The sequence below is a fragment of the Cygnus olor genome, chromosome 5 (assembly GCF_009769625.2).
Source record: "Cygnus olor isolate bCygOlo1 chromosome 5, bCygOlo1.pri.v2, whole genome shotgun sequence".
Classification (NCBI taxonomy): Eukaryota; Metazoa; Chordata; class Aves; order Anseriformes; family Anatidae; genus Cygnus; species Cygnus olor.
In genome coordinates, this window is record NC_049173.1 from 63,109,236 (window position 1) to 63,116,735 (window position 7,500).

Below are 7,500 nucleotides of genomic sequence, written 5' to 3' on the forward strand. Positions count from 1 at the left end.
GCGTGACACAAGGGGAGAAAAATAATGCAAAAATCCACAAAACCTAAAACATCCAATTCCCAAACACGCGTTCTGCAGTTTGCTGTAATCCTACTGTTACAGTTACATGGATGTGGGGGTTTACAGCCTTAATAAGGTCAACCCCAGTGTAAAGGTCCCACTTTAGGTAAATGACTTTTACAGTATGGAGAAGCATTGTTCTGCATGGTTTTCAATTATATCTGTTCAGTGAGTCATTTCAGAGAAGCAAGCAAGTCTGAGTAATTTCTGAACCTCCTTCACCCAGTAGAATGTAAATGCCACACAAATAATTTTACCATACTTGTTCGATGGTACCTTGACACTACAGAGGAGCAGCAAGTTCACTCCTTCCCAAAGCACACACTTACACACGCAACAGGTGCCATGAAGAGCAAGTCTGGCAACCCTGACACAGGCCAACGCTGAAACTGGGAACAAGACTCGATCCCAAGCCCCCAGCCTCTAGACCAGAGCACTCAAGCAGCTCACTGTCAGCAGAGTAGCAGACAACGCAGTGCCAGTTTATCATTAACGTGCCCCATTGTTCGCTCCTTTACAGTACCTTACACACGCTCTGTTTAAGCAACATTGAGAAGTCATCGTGCTCAATACCGCAGAAACTACAGATAAAAGAGACCAGCTGTGCTCCACCTAGGAAAGCTTCTGGTCTAATACTAACTCCTGCTAATCCTGGTGTAGGAGGGAAGGGACACAGGAATAAAAGCACCTGTGTGCTGCAGCAAGGAGCAGGACTCAGACCTCTGGCTCTTACTTCACTAGCTGCTCTTACTTTTCTTTTGCTAGTCTTGAGCACAAGCAAGACAAATTGAAGTTTCTTAAGAACAACGTGAGGTTCTTATTAAATTGCAAAGGAAGCTTGCAGTATACTTAAGTCAAGTCTTTAGCAGACCCGTGAGGTTTCATATTATCCTATGCTTGAATGAGGCAGATGACTGGAGCAAAAACCAGCTAATGACATAAAAGCATTCTTCTACTTTCAGTCTCTCTTAATTAAGGAGTTGGTTAATGTTTCAGTGTTGGGAATTATAAAGCTTCATCAGGGATTTTTTTTTTTTTTTTTTTTTATCTTTCAGCTGACAGGAGAAAGAAAAATCAAAAACAAAAAAGAAAAGAGGAGGTGATTAAGTCATGCACCAGTCAGAACCCAACACTGAAGGCAGGATCAGGCCATAGCAAAGACCACTGCCATGTATGGTGAATTTAGCAGCCATTTCTAAAGTCAGATTTATGAGCAGATGAGAGTTTTGTCTGCCAGTTTAGACACATGGGTTTTATTTCTTGAAATCACCCAAATAACCAAGACAATTTGCGCAGCTCTATACTAAATTAGCTACAAAAGATCTCCCCTTTGCGTTAGTACCCATTCCAGAACCACTTGCACCTAGCTTGATAGTGTCAGAAGAGACTGACCATGGGCTTGACCTTATACTGCAATTCAACAACCCTGGGAAGGAGGAAAATCACAAGTGCTCTGAACAGTTAAGTTCACAGAGAACATGGGCTGCAGTTCAAAAGACCACTTAAATATAAACCTGAGATCTACAGACCTCAATTATATCTAAACTCCTGCTTGATCTGCTTAATGTCTCTGCATATACATTGTAAAAATAAGACTCAATTTTGTTACTGTTTTGCATGAAATTAATGTTAAATATTTTTTGTAAATACAGGCTATTTAAAATAAAATAGTTTGTTCAAAATACAGCAATTCCTTTGATAGAGTAAAAATGGCAAAGCTTCAAAAATGCTACCTCTAGAGAATGAGCTCTTTACCACTGCGATATAAGGCTGACACTTTAAGCCATTAGGCTTTACAACCTGTAGAGATCTTCTAGACAAATTTACAGCTAATAAGTTACTTATTCAGAAGTTTTGCTTCTGCTCTCTGTAGCACAAAGTTAAAAAGAAAAATATTTTTTCAAAAATAAAAGACCACCTAAATCCTTGGTCTGCTTCTTGGTTTATAGGAAGTTTACTATGCAAAACCTGCCTCCCCAGAACAGCTCGGTTGCAATGAACTCCACAAAGTTTCTTTTTACAGAAGAAACTGTCATCAGAAAGGTTTCTTGAGTATTAAATATTGAAGGATCAGGTTGGGTGTTGCACTTTGCAGATCCATCAGGGTCTCCTCAGTACCCACACGGTTGTGGAGAAGGACAAGCCTACGAGCCAGGTGAATGACTTTAGAAGGGGCCCCAACTATGAGCTAGGACAGGCTGGCCTCCCAGGCTCCAGGAAAAGCACACTTAGAGGAGACTCATCTTTTCCATGAGAAGCCTCCTTTGTCCTCCTAGTGCTTGAAACTTTCCCAGGCTCAAGAGAGACGTGTTCTTCTGTCTGCATGGTGAATCAGTTTTTGATGGTGATGTAAAATTTCAATTCATACTCAAGTCAAGCAGGAGTTCAGTATTGTACCTTTAGCCCAACCTCTCTGAGCAACTCCACACATCTCCACACATGGACTGACTCTGCCACCTCTTCACACAGCAGTCTCTGAGCAGTTTCCAGAGTCCTTCAATGTACATGAAAAGAGATCCTTCAAAAAAATAAAATCCTACCAAACCTTACATGTATATTACAGTGATGGTGCTTGTATAATGTCTCACTTTCATCAGGACTGATAATCACTTAACTGAAGAATGTCGTTCTCTACTTCAAAGTTCATTGCTACTGCAATATTGTCTTGTATATAGTCCTGTCTTTTACTCCTTACCTCGGAGGGTGTGGTAGGTACACCTGAAAGACAAATCTGACATCCACACATCTGCCTCAGTTGTTTTATGGAGGAATCCAGTGAGACAGCATCTGGTTCTGGAGTGACACATGGAGCTCATGGGCTTGTTGCCACATCCACTGTTGTGATCAGAGCTTATTGCTCCCAGCCTGATGTCAAGCAGAGACTGATCAAATGTGAGATGGGTGAACAGAAGCAGAGCCATGGAGCTGGCTGTTTCCAAGTCTGTTGCTTTTGGTTCTTCCTTATACTGCACCAGCACATGAGGTTTCAGTTACTGAGCTGGACCATAACATAACTTATCCAGAAATCCTGGTGTCTTTCTTCAAAAAGATACATTTTTTTTCCCCTCATTGACTTGCTACTGAAGAGACCAGGCAAAATTAACATGGAAGAGTCAGAGGTGGAAATCCATTAACTAAAAAGATATAATGCAATGTCAGGTTTATGTTGCTTTGTGATGACAATATTCTAAGATGCTGCCAACGTCCCCCATGTTCTGTGGCTCCTTCTGTGTCTACTTGGCATGGTGACATTTACCAGATCTTCATAACGTCATTCCAACAACATATCAGTTAAAAAACGTTGATTCCATAGGAAAACAGCTGTTTGCTCAGTAGTGGTAGGTGCACACAAAGGACACCGCATGACTGTTGAACACTCAGCTGAGGAATTCCAGCTATTCCCATATCACACAGCCAGAGGAGGGACTGTTGCACTGGACTGTGTTTTGCACATGCTTTCATCAGTGTCCAGTTCGGTCTGAATCTAAGGGTAATAATCTTCTTGATCCGTTAAAGTGCAAGAGGAGAAAACACATCCACAAACCATAGAGTACTATTTTACCTTTTTTTTTTAAAAAAAAAAAAAAAGGAAGAAAGAAAGAAACCCATCCTGGGGAATTACACAATTTCTCCAAAGACAGAAACAAATTCAACACAGGTGAAAGCTACTGGAGATATTCTGATAAAAGTAGGCAGGTGGAGGCTCTAATGAAGGCATACACTATAGTACACATCTTGCCAATGTTTCTTAATGAATAATATGTGTGCTCAGATGAGAGTAATATTGATTGAGGTCTGCAGGGAAAGTTCTCTAGGAAAAAAAATATTCTAGGAGCAGAGTCCTTTTTGGAAGATTCTGATCTTTTCCTGCTGCAACCTTTCCCCTCCCCTCTCTTTGTGCTACCCAAAGCAGCTGACAGCCAAAAAATGAAAACCCTGCCCTGCATCTAATGTATCTATCAGATCCAGAAAGAAATTTATATACCGGTACTAAGAATGGCTGCACCATTCTCCTTAGCTGGTAGAGGGCACAGCAGTGTGTAATTAGGACTGGATTACTTTACTCAGAACTGGAGCAGAGAGCAGATGTCATGCATTAATATTGGCATTTGATTCCAGACACTTTCCCTGCCATGTTTGCAAAAACAATTTGCCTTCCTATCTTGGATCTTGCTTTGCATTTACTCTTTGATTGCTGTAATGCAAACAAAAAGCCACCAATGGCAACATGAATGTAGGACAGGTCTGTACAGAGTGGGTAGAGTTTATGTTTTAATTCCTAATATTAAAAAAAATAATTTTCTGATTAGATTGATTAGATTAATATGGCTGATATATTCCACTAGATGCCAGCTCAGACAAAAGAGGTCATGACATTATAAAACATTTGTTAACATAAGCCAACAGTACAGAAAAATATACCTTATTCCAAATAAATGTTATCAGATACTATCTATAGTATATATGAGATACATCTCCCTTTTCAAACACAGACAACCTTTTCCCCCCCACCTGTTTTTGCATACAGGGGACTTCAGTTTTGATTCTACTCCAGTTCAACATTTCATATACAAAATCCTTCCAGAAGGCCTAGAACTGAATTTCATGCTGTTAAAAAATACTGGCCCAAATTCTGAACTGCAGCCAGCTTCCATTTGATAGCAGCTTTATGACTGCAGCTGGGTTCTGGAGGTTTCTAAGGAGTAAAAGATGATCTGCCTTCATATAGGAGAATCCAGGGTGTGATTGCAATGGTCTATACTACAGAGGCACTGAGTAAACATAACACAGTGGGCAGCATGTAATCCAGCAGAGTGATGGTGACCACCCTATCTTCATCTATGTGGATGCAACCCAAAGAGAAGAGCCACTGAAACTCTGCTGCAGGGGTATGTTTGGCTTCAAGACATGCTGTTTGCTGTGCTTAGGGTACGCATCAGTCTCAGACCTGTAACACCAGCAACACACCTGTAGCACTCATTTGCATGTGGTAATGTTTTTTTTCTTTTTCTTTTTTTTTTTTTTTTTAAATCATGCAGGGCATCATCTACACAGACACATTTTGGAATAACACCAAACTCCTCTATCCAGACTTACGTAAACCACCTCTAATTACTCTGTTGCCTTGTGATCCCAAGCACTTAAAAAAAAAAAAAGCAGAGAGGCTGGGAAGAACAGAAAAAAATGACTGCATTAACAGGGCCACAACTAAGAGACTAGATGATCTTGAGCTTGTGGACCACAGAGTCCCCGTGAAATACTTCCCCTTTTTTCACTGTACACAACGGTGGCAACTCCCCTAGTCCTAAAGAAGGGTTGTACATTGGATAGCTTAACAAATTGACTAATTACCTTGACAAATCAGGAAAAGACTACTGAAACCAGGCAGGCAGTCCATTCAGTACCAGTTCACATTCTTCTGGTCCATCAGCAAGCGGCAGAAGTGTAAAAACTGCTATCCTAAAACAAGAAAATAACTGGAGTGAAATGGTAGCAGTTGCCACAGTTCATTTTAAGCAGGTGAGAAACTCAGTCTCAAAGCTACAAAGATAACTACAGAAATTATATCATTCTCTCAGTGAGAGCTAGAAAAGCTTCTTGACTCACAGTGAGGTCAAGAAGTGAGAGCCCAGTGGATCATTTGTTGCGTTTTTAATGCTTCATGGCTCAGGGTCAGTCAGAAATCCCTATCTTAAGGTCATGGTTAGGGCAGTCTGGAAAACAATCCTGTTACTGGCAAGGCCTTGCTAGGCTCTGCTATTTCTCTCTCTCATAGCAAACCATTATAGCCTACTCCTCCTGCTCATCACACTGGGGTTAATTTCACCCTAGGCACTGACATGCAGCTTCTCAGGGATCACAGTAGCCTAGAGGACCTTCTCTGTAGCTCTCCATAGTGTTGCAACACAAGGCAACAAACAGCCAAACAAAGCTAACACTGAGCAGCATTCAGGGAAGTAAAATTCCTTACAGTGCCCACTGATAAGTGAGTACTAATATTTATTTTTAGCTTCATTTTTTTGAATAGCATCAGTGAGACAGAATGAGGAGCATGGATAGCAGCAAACTTACCTGTTAACTAAGCACTGAGCTCTATTTCTACTGCTCTAGCCCCTTGCCACTGCAGCAGCATGGCTACACTTGACACATGGGGAAGCAGCGATAATCATCTATCTCATAACCTGCTTAGGAGACAGTCTGACTTTGAAGAAGCTGGAAAGCACAGTTCAGAGGGCCTGCTAATGACTACATCTGTTTTAAATAGACATATTTTGACTACAGCTTCCATACCAGTCACTGGAGTCAAGCGATCACTTAAAAAGGCTGAGATACAACTCTGCAGTATTTTACAATGGATTTAACAGCTAAGTCTTAAAAGAAAAAATACTGCCATCCAAACACACAGCTGAAGCACAGGCCTTTAATGAACACCACTCACTGCTTAAATGTGAATTCACACTACAACACTCTTGCAAATGATCTATAATGCCTTACATTGCTAGTATATCAAATTTGCATAAATATCCCTCAAATATTTATAAACCAATAGATATAAGCATGCATTTAAAGTTGAATATCAGAAGTGCATTACGCACATAGTTCTTACAAAGTAATTAATTCAAATAATCACATTTTGCCTTATTAAACATTATGTGGATAAAATATAGCTTGCCATCAATTCTAAGCACTAAAATACTGTTAGAAAGGAACAACACTGCCAAAAAAAGCAAGAGAGAGAACGTGCACATACAATAACACTTTACTGAAATGCAGCTATAAGATCTAATGCCATAGAATGACTAACAATAATGTATATATTACTTTTAAACAAGCGAGCAATTTTGGATAACTTTCCACTTCTTTGTCTGGTACTTCAGTTTCAGCCTAGTGAGCTGTAACTGTGCAACATAAGCAGAAAGCAGCAAAAGAGCCTGCTGACCTGCTCACACATTTTAAAAAAGGTCTCCTCAGAAGCAAGGATAATTCCTTATTTCCTCCAGCTGCTTATTTACTGGTGCTTTCCTGCCCTCATTTAATTAGAGCTAAAAAAACAACAGTAACAACTGTCTCCAATAGTTTTTTCAAAACTCTTTCCCACTAACAATCCGTTTACTTATCAAGAGGTACTAAGAAGCACTGAGGACAGCTGCGTAGTTGGGAACAAATTTCTAAGTCAGCCCCCCTTTAAAGCTTTTATGCACTTAAGAAGTCTAGCCCTGCCTGAAAGACAGTGATTAAAGTTTTAAAAGAGTACAGAGATTTTACAGAGAGTAGTACGATGCTCAGGACCAATTAAATGCCATCTTAAGTACTTAACTGAAGCATTTGTTTTATACCAGGAATCAGTTAAGTGGAAGGTGCCAAATTAAACTTACATTTTAATTTTGCCATTGAGTTAATCTCAAGAGATTATGCATCGTATTTCAGGAATGATTTCAG

The 7,500-nt window shown here is 40.1% G+C and overlaps 1 long non-coding RNA gene across 1 annotated transcript in view; it reads right to left on the reverse strand.

Annotated features, from left to right (window-relative positions):
* LOC121071003 overlaps nucleotides 1–6,977 on the reverse strand; it is a 9,064-nt gene extending 2,087 nt beyond the window's left edge. Inside the window, exons 1-4 of the long non-coding RNA XR_005820333.1 lie at nucleotides 6,883–6,977; nucleotides 6,133–6,312; nucleotides 5,413–5,520; nucleotides 1–3,622 (exon numbers count right to left, since the gene is read on the reverse strand). The exon at nucleotides 1–3,622 is cut by the window's left edge and continues 2,087 nt beyond it. This is a non-coding gene — a long non-coding RNA (uncharacterized LOC121071003). The remainder of the gene's footprint in view (nucleotides 3,623–5,412; nucleotides 5,521–6,132; nucleotides 6,313–6,882) is intronic.
* Nucleotides 6,978–7,500: the final 523 nt, after the last annotated feature.